This window comes from Cherax quadricarinatus, chromosome 85 (assembly GCF_038502225.1).
Source record: "Cherax quadricarinatus isolate ZL_2023a chromosome 85, ASM3850222v1, whole genome shotgun sequence".
In the NCBI taxonomy this organism is placed as follows: Eukaryota; Metazoa; Arthropoda; class Malacostraca; order Decapoda; family Parastacidae; genus Cherax; species Cherax quadricarinatus.
This window is the reverse complement of record NC_091376.1, coordinates 11161712-11180198: the sequence shown is the minus strand read 5'-3', so window position 1 is coordinate 11180198 and position 18487 is coordinate 11161712. Positions and strand designations below refer to the sequence as shown.

Genomic DNA, 18487 nt, shown 5'->3' with positions numbered 1-18487 from the left:
CTATTTGTATTCTACCACTCTTCACCTGCGTAGACTTAAGTAGTCTATAAGTATTAGGTAAAGTCTGCCTGAAATGCCTCGGCATGATAGTGGTTTTCTTTGCTCCATTCATACTATATATAAACACATATTGTAATCTTAATAAAGAAATAAATATTTTATTTTATTTTTATGGTGTGAAGAAGCATTTCCATGCATAACTATTATTATATTCATGGGAAGTGCTAAACCCACACGGTTCATTCAATGGAATATAGCAGAGGTGAACAAGATTTCAGAACAGAAGAGGTGGAGGTGTTAAGGGGAGGACATGAACAGAATAGGAAGGGGAATAAGGGGAAATGCAGTTAAAAAATTCTGCAATAAAGGTGGAAGTCTCAGAGAGTAACACAGGCAGAGCAACCATGTCAGTTATCAGCTAAATGTCAAAGCAAATTTTGATGAAATGGACAAAAATTACCCTGTTTGTTATTACCTTCTCCATGTTCTCATAGTCTAGCTTAAAGATCCAGAGTTTTAATCTGGCGGGAAGTTCAGATATGGATGACAGTATCATAAGAAACTGTTCTGCTGACCCCAGAGGAAGGTATGGGTTGCAAATGGTGGCTTCTTGAATCTTGTGCATCTCTTCATGTGTTGGTAACATGGTAGTCAATAATTTCTGTAAGATAAGAAAACAAGTTATTCAGCACAAAACACTGTCATTTTTAGGTTCTGGGTATACCTGAAGAGGGTTTTGGGGGTCAATACCTCCATGGTCTGGTCTATGACCAGGCCTCGTGGTGGATCAGGGCCTGATCAAGTGGGCTGTTACTGCTGGCTGCACATAGACTGATGTACGAACCACAGACTGGCTGGTCATGTACTGACTTTAGGTACCTGTCCAGTGCCTTTTTCAAGACAGTCAGGTGTCTCTTATTCAGTCAGGATCTCATGACCAATAGAAATAAAATAGGCCTAATTATTATTAACAAAGTCTAGAATAAATCATTAAATTATTATGAGGACTTACAAGCTGACATCTGAATAGTGTACAGGTGCACAGGTGTACTAGTGTACAGGTGTAGTGGGGCCAAGCCTTACGGCGTTCCACTAATTCAGAGATTTCAAATTAGAACCAAAACTTGGTATACAGCGAGTGGTCTTTCAAATATGGCATTACCCCCCCCCCCCGTCAGTTTGTTTACATTCTCCATGAGCTATGAGCTCATCTCTCTATAATATCTGGAAACTTTCCAGAATTTCAAGTGTTTTAAAGTTATTGAATATTTTACATATGTACTCTGGTAATTATACTTATGTGTACCTGTACCTAAATATACTTACACAGTGTGCTGGCATGCAGGTACACATTAAAATCACTGATAGTCTCTCTACTCTTAAAGTAATATGTTATGTCTTGGGCTCATTAATTGTCTTATACAGGTCCACCATCACAAATAAGGCATCATTGGGGCCTGTAGTGTGCCGGATTACTGAGTCTGCCAGATTACAGAGTGGTTAGGTTAGAATACACTTAATAAAATTAACCAACTTGACTTATACAAAGTTCATTGAACATCGGCAAAAATCGAACATTTCTGCTACTTTGAGCTCAATTTCAAGGTATTTTTCGTCATGAAAACAATCAAAATCATGTCTATTTCTGTAATATATCTTCCATTCTGTCCAATGAGTCCAAAAAAATGAGAATACAACCATAAAAACCATACGAAAATATATTGCAAAGAGGCGGCTAATGGCTGAGAAGTGAACTCCCTTATTTATCGTCAGTCTTTTTTATTTTTGTTGTACGTTAGGAAGCATCTTTCCATCATACATTGCCCAAGTTTCAATGAGATAGCCCAGCAAACAACCGAGAAAAAAAGATATTTACCAAAAATCATATATGGCAAGCCCAAACCAAGTACTGGAAATAAGTCACTTTGTCTGACTTTTTTGGGTTATCCCAGGTTCTCTATACATACACTGCTATGTATGATAATCTATATAACTGTATCTGTGTATACCTGAATAAATTTATTTACTTCCAGTCTGTCAATTGAGTACAAGAAACCGCCCATTCACTTATTTCAACTACCCAATAAAGTGGTCAGAAATTGGCAATTTGGCCGATTTCACACAAATTTCAACAGATGCCAATTTCAAAATAGGATCCAGAATAAACAATGCAGACATTCCTGGCACTAAAATAACATTTTCTCTGTTCATTAGTCATGGCTACAGGCCCCTCTTATATTACTCTTGCTTACCATTTGGAATTTTTATTCCAAAAAAAAAAAAAAAATAGAAGATTTACTGCTATGCAGACTGCTGCATTATTGTAATAATTGTATAAATAATGTTAACCCATTCTTGAATGCATATTGGAATTTGGATTGGCAGGCGGACAGGTGTTGGACAGTGACGTCATTTGTTTACTATTGAGCTTTGCTAAAGAATAGAACATTTTCGATACTGTGAGCGCAATTTCAAGGTACTTTTCATCATGAAAGCAGTCAAAATCGTATCTATTTCTGTAATATATCTTTCATTCTATCAAATGAGACCGAAAAAATGAGAATATAACCATAAAAACCATACGAAAATACACCTACCATCCGACTTATGACCTGCTCGACTTACGACCACTCGACTTACGACCGTGTTTTTTTATGCCAAATTTCTGGGAAATAAACAACTATTTGTGTTGTACACAGTGTTTATCCTAAACCTTACAGTATAAAATACAGTACTAACAACATAAAAAGTAAAGTAAAACATGAAATACCAAAATAAAACAATAAAATAAAGTCATTACAAAAATGTTTTGTTGATATTCAGTAGTAAAATTCGACTTACGACCATTTCGACTTACGGCCGGTTTCTCGGAACCGAACTCGGTCGTAAGTCGGATGGTAGGTGTATGCCGCTAAGCGGCCGCTAATGGCTGAGAAGTGAACTCCGCTATTTATGGTCTGAGTTCTTTCATTTTTGGTATATGTTAAGAAGTATCTTTCCATCATACATTGCCCAAGTTTCAATAAGATAACCCAACAATAATAATAATAATAATAATAATATATTTACTAACCAGGCCGTATCCCACCAAGGCAGGGTGGCCCATGTACTACACGTACATGTACATGGGATACAGACATAGCTGACATCAGTGACATACTACTGTATAGAAAGCCGCTTTTTATGCTGAGTATTTCAAGAAAATTAGGTCAGTGTCCCAGGATAACACCCACACCAGTCGACTAAGAAGAAAATCAGAAAGCAGATGTAATATACAAAGACTTTGCAAAAACGTTTGACAAATGCGGTCATGGCATAATAGCGCACAAAATACGTGCTAAAGGAATAACTAGGAAAGTGGGGAGATGGATCTTCAACTTCCTAACAAATTGAACACAAAGAGTAGTGGTCAACAGAGTTAAATCGGAGGCTGCCATAGTGAAGAGCTCTGTTCCACAAGGCACAATACTTGCCCCCATCTTATTCCTCATCCTCATATCAGGTAACCAGGCCGTATCCCACCAAGGCAGGGTGGCCCAAAAAGAAAAATGAAAGTTTCTCTTTTTAAATTTAGTAATTTATACAAGAGAAGGGGTTACTAGCCCCTTGCTCCCGGCATTTTAGTCGCCTCTTACAACACGCATGGCTTACAGAGGAAGAATTCTGTTCCACTTCCCCATGGAGGTACGAGAAAAATAAACAAAAACAAGAACTAGAAAGAAAATAGCAGAAAACCCAGAGGGGTGTGTGTGTGTATATATATATATATGTTTGTACACGTATATGTAGTGTGACCTAAGTGTAAGTAGAAGTAGCAAGACGTACCTGAAATCTTGCATGTTTGAGACAGAAAAAAGGACACCAGCAATCCTACCATCGTGTAAAACAATTACAGGCTTTCATTTTACACTCACTTGGCAGGACGGTAGTACCTCCCTGGGTGGTTGCTGTCTACCAACCTGCTACTACAATTTACTCTATGTGTACTTTAATACACAAGTTGAGGAAACTGTCATAAAGCAGCTAACAAGCTTGAATAAAGTTGAACAGCACAGATAGCTTCTAATTCTAGCACCTCTGCTATACGTACACAAGTATTTATGGAAGAGAGAGGTGAAGGTTTATAAACTAAAAGAGGAGGCAGTTAGGGTAAGATATAAACAGCTATTGGAGGATAGATGGGCTAATGAGAGCATAGGCAATGGGGTCGAAGAGGTATGGGGTAGGTTTAAAAATGTAGTGTTAGTGTGTTCAGCAGAAGTTTGTGGTTACAGGAAAGTGGGTGCGGGAGGGAAGAGGAGCGATTGGTGGAATGATGATGTAAAGAGAGTAGTAAGGGAGAAAAAGTTAGCATATGAGAAGTTTTTACAAAGTAGAAGTGATGCAAGGAGGGAAGAGTATATGGAGAAAAAGAGAGAGGTTAAGAGAGTGGTGAAGCAAAGGGAGCAAATGAGAGAGTGGATGAGATGTTATCAACAAATTTTGTTGAAAATAAGAAAAAGTTTTGGAGTGAGATTAATAAGTTAAGAAAGCCTAGAGAACAAATGGATTTGTCAGTTAAAAATAGGAGAGGAGAGTTATTAAATGGAGAGTTAGAGGTATTGGGAAGATGGAGGGAATATTTTGAGGAATTGTTAAATGTTGATGAAGATAGGGAAGCTGTGATTTCGTGTATAGGGCAAGGAGGAACAACATCTTGTAGGAGTGAGGAAGAGCCAATTGTGAGTGTGGGGGAAGTTCGTGAGGCAGTAGGTAAAATGAAAGGGGGTAAGGCAGCTGGGATTGATGGGATAAAGATAGAAATGTTAAAAGCAGGTGGGGATATAGTTTTGGAGTGGTTGGTGCAATTATTTAATAAATGTATGGAAGAGGGTAAGGTACCTAGGGATTGGCAGAGAGCATGCATAGTTCCTTTGTATAAAGGCAAAGGGGATAAAAGAGAGTGCAAAAATTATAGGGGGATAAGTCTGTTGAGTATACCTGGTAAAGTGTATGGTAGAGTTATTATTGAAAGAATTAAGAGTAAGACGGAGAATAGGATAGCAGATGAACAAGGAGGCTTTAGGAAAGGTAGGGGGTGTGTGGACCAGGTGTTTACAGTGAAACATATAAGTGAACAGTATTTAGATAAGGCTAAAGAGGTCTTTGTGGCATTTATGGATTTGGAAAAGGCGTATGACAGGGTGGATAGGGGGGCAATGTGGCAGATGTTGCAGGTGTATGGTGTAGGAGGTAGGTTACTGAAAGCAGTGAAGAGTTTTTACGAGGATAGTGAGGCTCAAGTTAGAGTACGAAGGAAAGAGGGAAATTATTTCCCGGTAAAAGTAGGCCTTAGACAAGAATGTGTGATGTCACCGTGGTTGTTTAATATATTTATAGATGGGGTTGTTCTCCATGGGGAAGTGGAACAGAATTCTTCCTCTGTAAGCCATGCGTGTTGTAAGAGGCAACTAAAATGCCAGGAGCAAGGGGTTAGTAACCCCTTCTCCTGTATATATTACTAATGTAAAAGGAGAAACTTTCGTTTTTCCTTTTGGGCCACCCCGCTTCGGTGGGATACGGCCGGTGTGTTGAAAGAAAGATGGGGTTGTAAGAGAAGTAAATGCAAGGGTCTTGGCAAGAGGCGTGGAGTTAAAAGATAAAGAATCACACACAAAGTGGGAGTTGTCACAGCTGCTCTTTGCTGATGACACTGCTCTTGGGAGATTCTGAAGAGAAGTTGCAGAGATTGGTGGATGAATTTGGTAGGGTGTGCAAAAGAAGAAAATTAAAGGTGAATACAGGAAAGAGTAAGGTTATGAGGATAACAAAAAGATTAGGTGATGAAAGATTGGATATCAGATTGGAGGGAGAGAGTATGGAGGAGGTGAACGTATTCAGATATTTGGGAGTGGACGTGTCAGCGGATGGGTCTATGACAGATGAGGTGAATCATAGAATTGATGAGGGGAAAAGAGTGAGTGGTGCACTTAGGAGTCTGTGGAGACAAAGAACTTTGTCCTTGGAGGCAAAGAGGGGAATGTATGAGAGTATAGTTTTACCAATGCTCTTATATGGGTGTGAAGCGTGGGTGATGAATGTTGCAGCGAGGAGAAGGCTGGAGGCAGTGGAGATGTCATGTCTGAGGGCAATGTGTGGTGTGAATATAATGCAGAGAATTCGTAGTTTGGAAGTTAGGAGGAGGTGCGGGATTACCAAAACTGTTGTCCAGAGGGCTGAGGAAGGGTTGTTGAGGTGGTTCGGACATGTGGAGAGAATGGAGCGAAACAGAACGACTTCAAGAGTGTATCAGTCTGTAGTGGAAGGAAGGCGGGGTAGGGGTCGGCCTAGGAAATTTTGGAGGGAGGGGGTAAAGGAGGTTTTGTGTGCGAGGGGCTTGGACTTCCAGCAGGCATGCGTGAGCGTGTTTGATAGGAGTGAATGGAGACAAATGGTTTTTAATACTTGACGTGCTGTTGGAGTGTGAGCAAAGTAACATTTATGAAGGGATTCAGGGAAACCGGCAGGCCGGACTTGAGTCCTGGAGATGGGAAGTACAGTGCCTGCACTCTGAAGGAGGGGTGTTAATGTTGCAGTTTAACCCTTTGAGGGTTTTCGTCGTACTAGTACGTCTTACGTGTAGGGGTTTTTGACGTACTAGTACTCATAAATTCTAGCGGCCTCAAATCTAGTGGGAGAAAGCTGGTAGGCCTTCATATGAAAGAATGGGTCTATGTGGTCAGTGTGCACAGTCTAAAAAAAATCCTGCAGCACACAGTGCAAAATGAGAAAAAAAAAACTTTGACCATTTTTTTTTTAATAAATCAGCGACTTTGCAGTGTATTTTCGTATGGTATTTATTGTTGTATTCTAGTTTTCTTGGTCTCATTTTATAGAATGGAAGACATATTACTGAAATTGAGATGATTTTGACTGGTTTTACAATGAAAGGTGCCTTGAAATTGAGCTCAAAGTAGCAGAAATGTTCGATTTTTACCAAACTTCAAAAGTAAACAAATCGTGCCAAGTGTGCAATACACGTCAACTGGTGAGTCTAATATTCTTTCACAAGTGCACCAATAATATTTATACCATTTTTTACACTAATGCAATAGTCTGCATAACAGTAAATCTTATATTTTTTGTGAGAATAAAAATTCAAAGTGGAAAGCAAAAGAATATATGAGGGGCCTTGAGACGTGACTAATCACTAGAGGAAATGTCATTTTAGTGCCAGGAATGTCTTTCTTGTTTATTCTGGACCCTATTCGGAAATTGGCATCTTTTGAAATTTGTGTGAAATTGGCAAAATTGCTAAATTCTGACCACTGTACTGGATAGTTGAATTTATAAATGGGTGGTTTCTTGCACCCATTCGATAGAAAAAATGGAGTTCTAGCGAAATATTCATGTTTTTTGTCGACTAGTACAGTGAAATTGGCCGAAAATGGGGCTCAAAGTGGGCAAAATCACCGATGCGTAAACATCGCCGAGACCGCTAACTTTGCGACAGCATAATTCCGTAAGTTTTCTATCAAATTTCAAACTTTTGGTGTCGTTATGATCGGGAAAAGATTCTCTATCTTTTCATAAGAGAAAATAATTTTTTTTTTTTTTAAATTTGGCCGACCCTGAGAACGAGTTTCGGAGAGGGCCTGTCGACCCTCAAAGGGTTAAAAACTGTAGCGTAAAGCACCCTTCTGGCAAGACAGTGATGGAGTGAATGATGGTGAAAGTTTTTCTTTTTCGGGCCACCCTGCCTTGGTGGGAATCGGCCAGTGTGATGATAATAATAATAATAATAATAATATAATAATAATGTACTACATATAATAATTATAATAATAGAAGGCTTCAAAAGGCCGTCACTAGATGGCAGTGTTTACCACAACAAAGAGGGAGCGGTTGTAGCCGCATCCACCTGTTACATAATGACATATTTTATTCATTGTAGAGTATATATCGTGTTTCTATGTTATTTATATTGTCTGTTATGTCATATTAGATGAACTGTGTTATATAAATAAGCCGTATTGATGATATTAGCGAAATTATTCATGAAGAATTTTGCCTGGTGTCCAGACAAACTCTCGTCCACTGCCGACACCGCCCATACCACTACATGAATGATATATTTTATTCATTCTAGAGTATATATCATGTTTCTATGTTATTCATTTTGTTTATTATGTCATACTAGATGAACTCTGATAGATAAATAAGCCGTATAGATGATATTAGCGAAATTATTCATGAAGAATTTTGCCTGGTGTCCAGACAAACTCTCGTCCACCGCCGACACAGCCCATACCACTACATGAATGACATATTTTATTCATTTTAGAGTATATTTGAGGTTTCTATGTTATTTATATTGTTTATTATGTCATATTAGATGAAGTGAGATAGTTAAATAAGCCGTAGAGTTGATATTAGCGAAATTATTGAAGTACAGAATTCCACTGGAACGAATTAATTGCATTTCAATTAATTTAAATGAGGAAAATTGACTCTGCAAACGAGCAAATCCAGTTGCGACCAAGGTCATGGAACGGATTAAACTCGCAAGTAGAGGTTCCACTGTATTTCTAAGACATCAGTCTGCTTCACTTTAACAATTAAACAATAATACATACCATGTAGTTTTCCACAGGCTTTCTATTCTAGTTTCCACTTGCTGCCTCAGGTTTGCACTCACTGCTTCTGGTTACCTCTTCTAGGCTATGGCTCTCCTTACTTCAAAATCACATTCATCAACCTGTAAGACAGAAACAAATGCCTTTCAAAAACCTAAGAAACAAATTATTTCTGTAAGAGACATTTAACATACTTAAAAGCCTCTTCACACTTAAACAATGTATGTATTTTATAAATAAGAAATATTTACATTTTAATTTGTAAATAAGTTTATTCAGGTATACACAAATACAGTTACACAGATTATCATACATAGCAGCATGTGTAAAGTACCTAGGATAACCCAAAAAAGTCAGTGACTTACATATTTCCATTGGGGTTCTTTTATATTTACACTTATATATTTACTCTTATGCTTACACATTTATATTTACACTTAACTCAAGAAATCGTAATGACACGATTGCAAATAAACCATACCCCCGGCTGGGATTGAACCCGCGGTCATAGTCTCAAAACTCCAGCCCGTCGCGTTAGCCACTAGACCAGCTAGCCACAATAAGATTCATCCAACTAGGTATATTTCTACACCATAGGAAAGTTAGCACAGGCACCTCTGTGACCACAAATGCAAGTTTTTACAGACGAATCTCCAGCTAGCGTGACCGTGACGAACTCAGACTCTATGACCGCAGGTTCAATCCCGGCCGGGGGTATGGTTTATTTGCAATCGTGTCATTACGATTTCTTGAGTCATGTTGACGGCAGTGAAGGGACTTGAGCTAGAGTTCGTCACGGCCACGCTAGCTGGAGATTCGTCTGTAAAAACTTGCATTTGTGGTCACAGAGGTGCCTGTGCTAACTTTCCTATGGTGTAGAAATATACCTAGTTGGATGAATCTTATTGTGGCTAGCTGGTCTAGTGGCTAACGCAACGGGCTGGAGTTTTGAGACTCTATGACCGCGGGTTCAATCCCGGCCGGGGGTATGGTATATTTACACTTATCTTGGAGATGTTAGTTTAATTAGTTAGTTTGATGGAGGAAATGCTGGCAGAGGTTTAGGGTAGTGGAAGATAGCAGGCCAGCGTATGTTCAGTGGATGTACACACATCCAACAACATTGGAGAGTTACTTTTGTGTCATTTTTCTATCGCTTACTCATTTAACTTACTTGCTACACTGTTAATTCTACACTTTATCGCTTGCTGGCACTATAGCCTTTATCGATACCTGCTGATTTAGTATTGTACATATCATAGAATCACTGAATCACTGCAAAAGGCACATTCTCCCCTCTCTCTTCCTCCTCCACTTTGATACTTTTTTATGAGTTTTTTCTTGAATTTTGGCACTAGAAACTTTCTTTGGGCCCATGGTGGCTAATTTAGCAGTTACAAGTACTAAAGGCACTGGAATAATACAAAATATATCGCAGGTACACTTGGAAAACTTTATAAAACTGGGATGCTTAAATGTGCGTGGATGTAGTGCGGATGACAAGAAACAGATGATTGCTGATGCTATGAATGAAAAGAGGTTGGATGTCCTGGCCCTAAGCGAAACAAAGCTGAAGGGGGTAGGGGAGTTTCAGTGGGGGGAAATAAGTGGGATTAAATCTGGAGTATCTGAGAGAGTTAGAGCAAAGGAAGGGGTAGCAGTAATGTTGAATGATCAGTTATGGAAGGAGAAAAGAGAATATGAATGTGTAAATTCAAGAATTATGTGGATTAAAGTAAAGGTTGGATGCGAGAAGTGGGTCATAATAAGCGTGTATGCACCTGGAGAAGAGAGGAATGCAGAGGAGAGAGAGAGAGATTTTGGGAGATGTTAAGTGAATGTATAGGAGCCTTTGAACCAAGTGAGAGAGTAATTGTGGTAGGGGACCTGAATGCTAAAGTAGGAGAAACTTTTAGAGAGGGTGTGGTAGGTAAGTTTGGGGTGCCAGGTGTAAATGATAATGGGAGCCCTTTGATTGAAATTTGTATAGAAAGGGGTTTAGTTATAGGTAATACATATTTTAAGAAAAAGAGGATAAATAAGTATACAAGATATGATGTAGGGTGAAATGACAGTAGTTTGTTGGATTATGTATTGGTAGATAAAAGGCTGTTGAGTAGACTTCAGGATGTACATGTTTATAGAGGGGCCACAGATATATCAGATCACTTTCTAGTTGTAGCTACACTGAGAGTAAAAGGTAGATGGAATACAAGGAGAATAGAAGCATCAGGGAAGAGAGAGGTGAAGGTTTATAAACTAAAAGAGGAGGCAGTTAGGGTAAGATATAAACAGCTATTGGAGGATAGATGGGCTAATGAGAGCATAGGCAATGGGGTCGGAGAGGTATGGGGTAGGTTTAAAAATGTAGTGTTAGAGTGTTCAGCAGAAGTTTGTGGTTACAGGAAAGTGGGTGCGGGAGGGAAGAGGAGCGATTGGTGGAATGATGATGTGAAGAGAGTAGTAAGGGAGAAAAAATTAGCATATGAGAAGTTTTTACAAAGTAGAAGTGATGCAAGGAGGGAAGAGTATATGGAGAAAAAGAGAGAGGTTAAGAGAGTGGTGAAGCAATGTAAAAAGAGAGCAAATGAGAGAGTGGGTGAGATGTTATCAACAAATTTTGTTGAAAATAAGAAAAAGTTTTGGAGTGAGATTAACAAGTTAAGAAAGCCTAGAGAACAAATGGATTTGTCAGTTAAAAATAGGAGAGGAGAGTTATTAAAAGGAGAGTTAGAGGTATTGGGAAGATGGAGGGAATATTTTGAGGAATTGTTAAATGTTGATGAAGATAGGGAAGCTGTGATTTCGTGTACAGGACAAGAACATAAGAACATAAGAAAGGAGGAACACTGCAGTAGGCCTGTTGGCCCATACTAGGCAGGTCCTTTACAATTCATCCCACTAACAAAACATTTGCCCAACCCAATTTTCAATGCCACCCAAAAAACAAGAAACTTGAAGAACAGGAGGAGAATGAGGTAATCAGTCCCTCAACCTTGAGTCGATGTGTTCAGTCCATCAATCTTGAATAGAATGAGGAACAACATCTTGTAGGAGTGAGGAAGAGCCAGTTGTGAGTGTGGGGGAAGTTCGTGAGGCAGTAGGTAAAATGAAAGGGGGTAAGGCAGCCGGGATTGATGGGATAAAGATAGAAATGTTAAAAGCAGGTGGGGATATAGTTTTGGAGTGGTTGGTGCAATTATTTAATAAATGTATGGAAGAGGGTAAGGTACCTAGGGATTGGCAGAGAACATGCATAGTTCCTTTGTATAAAGGCAAAGGGGATAAAAGAGAGTGCAAAAATTATAGGGGGATAAGTCTGTTGAGTATACCTGGCAAAGTGTATGGTAGAGTTATTATTGAAAGAATTAAGAGTAAGACGGAGAATAGGATAGCAGATGAACAAGGAGGCTTTAGGAAAGGTAGGGGGTGTGTGGACCAGGTGTTTACAGTGAAACATATAAGTGAACAGTATTTAGATAAGGCTAAAGAGGTCTTTGTGGCATTTATGGATTTGGAAAAGGCGTATGACAGGGTGGATAGGGGGGCAATGTGGCAGATGTTGCAGGTGTATGGTGTAGGAGGTAGGTTACTGAAAGCAGTGAAGAGTTTTTACGAGGATAGTGAGGCTCAAGTTAGAGTATGTAGGAAAGAGGGAAATTATTTCCCAGTAAAAGTAGGCCTTAGACAAGGATGTGTGATGTCACCGTGGTTGTTTAATATATTTATAGATGGGGTTGTACTACCGTCCTGCCAGATGACTGTGAAACAAAAACCTGTAACTGTTTTGCATGATGGTAGGATTGCTGGTTTCTTTTTCTGTCTCATAAACATGCTAAGATAACAGGGATATCTTGCTACTCCTACTTACACTTTGGTCACACTTCACAGACACGCACATGCATATATATATATACATACATCTAGGTTTTTCTCCTTTTTCTAAATAGCTCTTGTTCTTTTTTATTTCTTCTATTGTCCATGGGGAAGTGGAAAAGAATCTTTCCTCCGTAAGCCATGCGTGTCGTATGAGGCGACTAAAATGCCGGGAGCAATGGGCTAGTAACCCCTTCTCCTGTATACAATTACTAAAAAAGAGAAGAAGAAAAACTTTATAAAACTGGGTTGCTTAAATGTGCGTGGATGTAGTGCGGATGACAAGAAACAGATGATTGCTGATGTTATGAATGAAAAGAAGTTGGATGTCCTGGCCCTAAGCGAAACAAAGCTGAAGGGGGTAGGAGAGTTTCAGTGGGGGGAAATAAATGGGATTAAATCTGGAGTATCTGAGAGAGTTAGAGCAAAGGAAGGGGTAGCAGTAATGTTAAATGATCAGTTATGGAAGGAGAAAAGAGAATATGAATGTGTAAATTCAAGAATTATGTGGATTAAAGTAAAGGTTGGATGCGAGAAGTGGGTCATAATAAGCGTGTATGCACCTGGAGAAGAGAGGAATGCAGAGGAGAGAGAGAGATTTTGGGAGATGTTAAGTGAATGTATAGGAGCCTTTGAACCAAGTGAGAGAGTAATTGTGGTAGGGGACTTGAATGCTAAAGTAGGAGAAACTTTTAGAGAGGGTGTGGTAGGTAAGTTTGGGGTGCCAGGTGTAAATGATAATGGGAGCCCTTTGATTGAACTTTGTATAGAAAGGGGTTTAGTTATAGGTAATACATATTTTAAGAAAAAGAGGATAAATAAGTATACACGATATGATGTAGGGCGAAATGACAGTAGTTTGTTGGATTATGTATTGGTAGATAAAAGACTGTTGAGTAGACTTCAGGATGTACATGTTTATAGAGGGGCCACAGATATATCAGATCACTTTCTAGTTGTAGCTACACTGAGAGTAAAAGGTAGATGGGATACAAGGAGAATAGAAGCATCAGGGAAGAGAGAGGTGAAGGTTTATAAACTAAAAGAGGAGGCAGTTAGGGTAAGATATAAACAGCTATTGGAGGATAGATGGGCTAATGAGAGCATAGGCAATGGGGTCGAAGAGGTATGGGGTAGGTTTAAAAATGTAGTGTTAGAGTGTTCAGCAGAAGTTTGTGGTTACAGGAAAGTGGGTGCAGGAGGGAAGAGGAGCGATTGGTGGAATGATGATGTAAAGAGAGTAGTAAGGGAGAAAAAGTTAGCATATGAGAAGTTTTTACAAAGTAGAAGTGATGCAAGGAGGGAAGAGTATATGGAGAAAAAGAGAGAAGTTAAGAGAGTGGTGAAGCAATGTAAAAAGAGAGCAAATGAGAGAGTGGGTGAGATGTTATCAACAAATTTTGTTGAAAATAAGAAAAAGTTTTGGAGTGAGATTAATAAGTTAAGAAAGCCTAGAGAACAAATGGATTTGTCAGTTAAAAATAGGAGAGGAGAGTTATTAAATGGAGAGTTAGAGGTATTGGGAAGATGGAGGGAATATTTTGAGGAATTGTTAAATGTTGATGAAGATAGGGAAGCTGTGATTTCGTGTATAGGGCAAGGAGGAATAACATCTTGTAGGAGTGAGGAAGAGCCACTTGTGAGTGTGGGGGAAGTTCGTGAGGCAGTAGGTAAAATGAAAGGGGGTAAGGCAGCCGGGATTGATGGGATAAAGATAGAAATGTTAAAAGCAGGTGGGGATATAGTTTTGGAGTGGTTGGTGCAATTATTTAATAAATGTATGGAAGAGGGTAAGGTACCTAGGGATTGGCAGAGAGCATGCATAGTTCCTTTGTATAAAGGCAAAGGGGACAAAAGAGAGTGCAAAAATTATAGGGGGATTAGTCTGTTGAGTGTACCTGGTAAAGTGTATGGTAGAGTTATAATTGAAAGAATTAAGAGTAAGACGGAGAATAGGATAGCAGATGAACAAGGAGGCTTTAGGAAAGGTAGGGGGTGTGTGGACCAGGTGTTTACAGTGAAACATATAAGTGAACAGTATTTAGATAAGGCTAAAGAGGTCTTTGTGGCATTTATGGATTTGGAAAAGGCGTATGACAGGGTGGATAGGGGGGCAATGTGGCAGATGTTGCAAGTGTATGGTGTAGGAGGTAGGTTACTGAAAGCAGTGAAGAGTTTTTACGAGGATAGTGAGGCTCAAGTTAGAGTATGTAGGAAAGAGGGAAATTATTTCCCAGTAAAAGTAGGCCTTAGACAAGGATGTGTGATGTCACCGTGGTTGTTTAATATATTTATAGATGGGGTTGTAAGAGAAGTAAATGCGAGGGTCTTGGCAAGAGGCGTGGAGTTAAAAGATAAAGAATCACACACAAAGTGGGAGTTGTCACAGCTGCTCTTTGCTGATGACACTGTGCTCTTGGGAGATTCTGAAGAGAAGTTGCAGAGATTGGTGGATGAATTTGGTAGGGTGTGCAAAAGAAGAAAATTAAAGGTGAATACAGGAAAGAGTAAGGTTATGAGGATAACAAAAAGATTAGGTGATGAAAGATTGAATATCAGATTGGAGGGAGAGAGTATGGAGGAGGTGAACGTATTCAGATATTTGGGAGTGGACGTGTCAGCGGATGGGTCTATGAAAGATGAGGTGAATCATAGAATTGATGAGGGAAAAAGAGTGAGTGGTGCACTTAGGAGTCTGTGGAGACAAAGAACTTTGTCCTTGGAGGCAAAGAGGGGAATGTATGAGAGTATAGTTTTACCAATGCTCTTATATGGGTGTGAAGCGTGGGTGATGAATGTTGCAGCGAGGAGAAGGCTGGAGGCAGTGGAGATGTCGTGTCTGAGGGCAATGTGTGGTGTGAATATAATGCAGAGAATTCGTAGTTTGGAAGTTAGGAGGAGGTGCGGGATTACCAAAACTGTTGTCCAGAGGGCTGAGGAAGGGTTGTTGAGGTGGTTCGGACATGTAGAGAGAATGGAGCGAAACAGAATGACTTCAAGAGTGTATCAGTCTGTAGTGGAAGGAAGGCGGGGTAGGGGTCGGCCTAGGAAGGGTTGGAGGGAGGGGGTAAAGGAGGTTTTGCGTGCGAGGGGCTTGGACTTCCAGCAGGCATGCGTGAGCGTGTTTGATAGGAGTGAATGGAGACAAATGGTTTTTAATACTTGACGTGCTGTTGGAGTGTGAGCAAAGTAACATTTATGAAGGGATTCAGGGAAACCGGCAGGCCGGACTTGAGTCCTGGAGATGGGAAGTACAGTGCCTGCACTCTGAAGGAGGGGTGTTAATGTTGCAGTTTAAAAACTGTAGTGTAAAGCACCCTTCTGGCAAGACAGTGATGGAGTGAATGATGGTGAAAGTTTTTCTTTTTCGGGCCACCCTGCCTTGGTGGGAATCGGCCAGTGTGATAATAAAAAAAAAAAAAAAAAAAAAGATGGGGTTGTAAGAGAAGTAAATGCGAAGGTCTTGGCAAGAGGCGTGGAGTTAAAAGATAAAGAATCACACATAAAGTGGGAGTTGTCACAGTTGCTCTTTGCTGATGACACTGCTGATGACAACGCTCTTATATGGGCGTGAAGCGTGGGTGATGAATGTTGCAGCGAGGAGAAGGCTGGAGGCAGTGGAGATGTCATGTCTGAGAGCAATGTGTGGTGTGAATATAATGCAGAGAATTCGTAGTTTGGAAGTTAGGAGGAGGTGCGGGATTACCAAAACTGTTGTTCAGAGGGCTGAGGAAGGGTTGTTGAGGTGGTTCGGACATGTGGAGAGACTGGAGCGAAACAGAATAACTTCAAGAGTGTATCAGTCTGTAGTGGAAGGAAGGCGGGGTAGGGGTCGGCCTAGGAAAGGTTGGAGGGAGGGGGTAAAGGAGGTTTTGTGTGCGAGGGGCTTGGACTTCCAGCAGGCATGCGTGAGTGTATTTGATAGAAGTGAATGGAGACAAATGGTTTTTAATACTTGACGTGCTGTTGGAGTGTGAGCAAAGTAACATTTATGAAGGGGTTCAGGGAAACCGGCAGGCCGGACTTGAGTCCTGGAGATGGGAAGTACAGTGCCTGCACTCTGAAGGAGGGGTGTTAATGTTGCAGTTTAAAAACTGTAGTGTAAAGCACCCTTCTGGCAAGACAGTGATGGAGTAAATGATGGTGAAAGTTTTTCTTTTTCGGGCCACCCTGCCTTGGTGGGAATCGGCCAGTGTGATAATAATAAAATAACACTTGGAATCGACCGAAACGGCTTGTAAACACTGGCACACTGGCTGTACATGGAGTCTTGGAGTGGCTGGGCCTGCTCAGGCTGCGCTACAGCCCTATGGACAAGATCAGGACGAACGTCGTTAGATGAGTTTTTCGCCGTTGGTAGAGCCATTTTTTTTTACGCCAAAGAGTGCCATTAGATGAATTTACCGTTACTTAATGCCGCCGTTAGTTGAGGGTCCACTGTATTACAAAGATAGAAATCTACAATACTACATACTTGGTAACTTTAAAGAGACCTACTTTACAAACCAAAAGGCACAGAAACAGAAGCATCTGCTGTGACCCTGGAAAAAGGAGGCATGATCATGGACATTTCATATGATTTACGAGGCCCTGGCCAGAATTCCTTGTAAAATAAACTATCTAGCCTTAGATAAAACCCTCCATGGTAAGGTGAGCATAAGAGAAGTTTGTGTTATTGCAATGGGCTCAGAGCTGCATCTACAATTTAATGCAATGATGCCAAAAACACAGCATGTTCCAAGAGAACCATCATCTCCCAGACAACTTCATGGACTTTAATACCCAGTTTAATCATTGGTTTCAACAAAATAGTTAAGCAGTAAGGTCCATTATTCTGGAAGTTAGATGCTTCAATGGGACACATTTATATGGCTTAAGGGAGATTATAATATACAAAAACATGCATACCATACAGTTCTTTCCTCTAGTTGACTATTGCTGGGGCAAATGGCTTTCATGTGATCAGGCGAAGACTGCTTCGGCCATTTTGTTGTCTTTTCACCATTGTTGGTTTTCAGGAAGGCTTTGTTTTCCAGTTCACAGGTCAATCAATGATCTATGATGATCTCTGCCCCTACGATGTTCCTGGGAAGAAAAAAAAAAAAGTTAAGAGACTGCACACACAAGAAGTGGTTGGCCACAAGTCTAAACTCCCTTCATACCAGTTATGACCAAAATGGTCTTTGATAAAAAACAAGAACCTCTGGTCCAACTGGTACTACCCCTAGGAAATTCAGGTACAGAACCTCTGAAGAAGCATTTTAGGTTCTATGTAGTGTGGGTGCCATAAGAGTCCTTGTTGAACTCTTCAATGACTGAAGGACAGACGCTTCATCATGCCCCTTAACATAAACGTCTGCTGCTAACCCAGAAAAGAAAGGGATGAGCATGGACTTTTCACTAGATTTACGAGGCTCTGTCCAAAATTCCTTGTAAAATGAACTGTCTAGCTTTGGATAAAATTCCTCCAAGGTAAGGTCAACATAGGAGAACATGCTTCTGTTCCTGCAATGGGTTCAGAGCTACATCTACAATTTAAAGCATTGATGCCAAAAAACAGCATCTTTCACGAGAATCATTATCCCCCAGACAGCTACATACGCTTAAATAACCAGTGTAATCCTTGATTTTAACCAAATTGTTAAGCATCTGCTGCAGCCTGGTCCCTAAGCATCTTTCTGCATTATGGCTGCAAGTGGTCCTGTTTATTGCAATATGTACAGTAATAAGGTTAAAAAGCCCCCAGCCCACAATGGGTGGGGCCCTTGACCCTGGGGAATTGGGCTCTTCCTACCTGTTCCCTGTAGTCCTGGACCTGTGATGGCTGACTTAAAACTTTCCTGGGCATGTACTGGAGAATTAGGCTTATTAAAACTATGGTGGTTATTAGGCTGGAAAATGTGGCTTAACCCTTTCAGGGTCCAGAGGCCAAATTTCAAGTGCACACCAGTGTCCAAGAATTTAAAAAAAATAATTTTGTTATTTTTTCTTATGAA

At 40.2% G+C, this 18487-nt stretch overlaps 1 long non-coding RNA gene across 7 annotated transcripts in view; it reads right to left on the bottom strand.

Annotated features, from left to right (window-relative positions):
• LOC138855214 (uncharacterized) overlaps window positions 1-18487 on the bottom strand; it is a 102138-nt gene that overhangs the window by 57576 nt on the left and 26075 nt on the right. For all 7 annotated transcript variants that reach the window (XR_011394407.1, XR_011394408.1, XR_011394411.1 and 4 more), the window contains 3 exons: window positions 17400-17576; window positions 8616-8737; window positions 476-661 (listed from right to left, as the gene is read on the bottom strand). This is a non-coding gene — a long non-coding RNA (uncharacterized lncRNA). The remainder of the gene's footprint in view (window positions 1-475; window positions 662-8615; window positions 8738-17399; window positions 17577-18487) is intronic.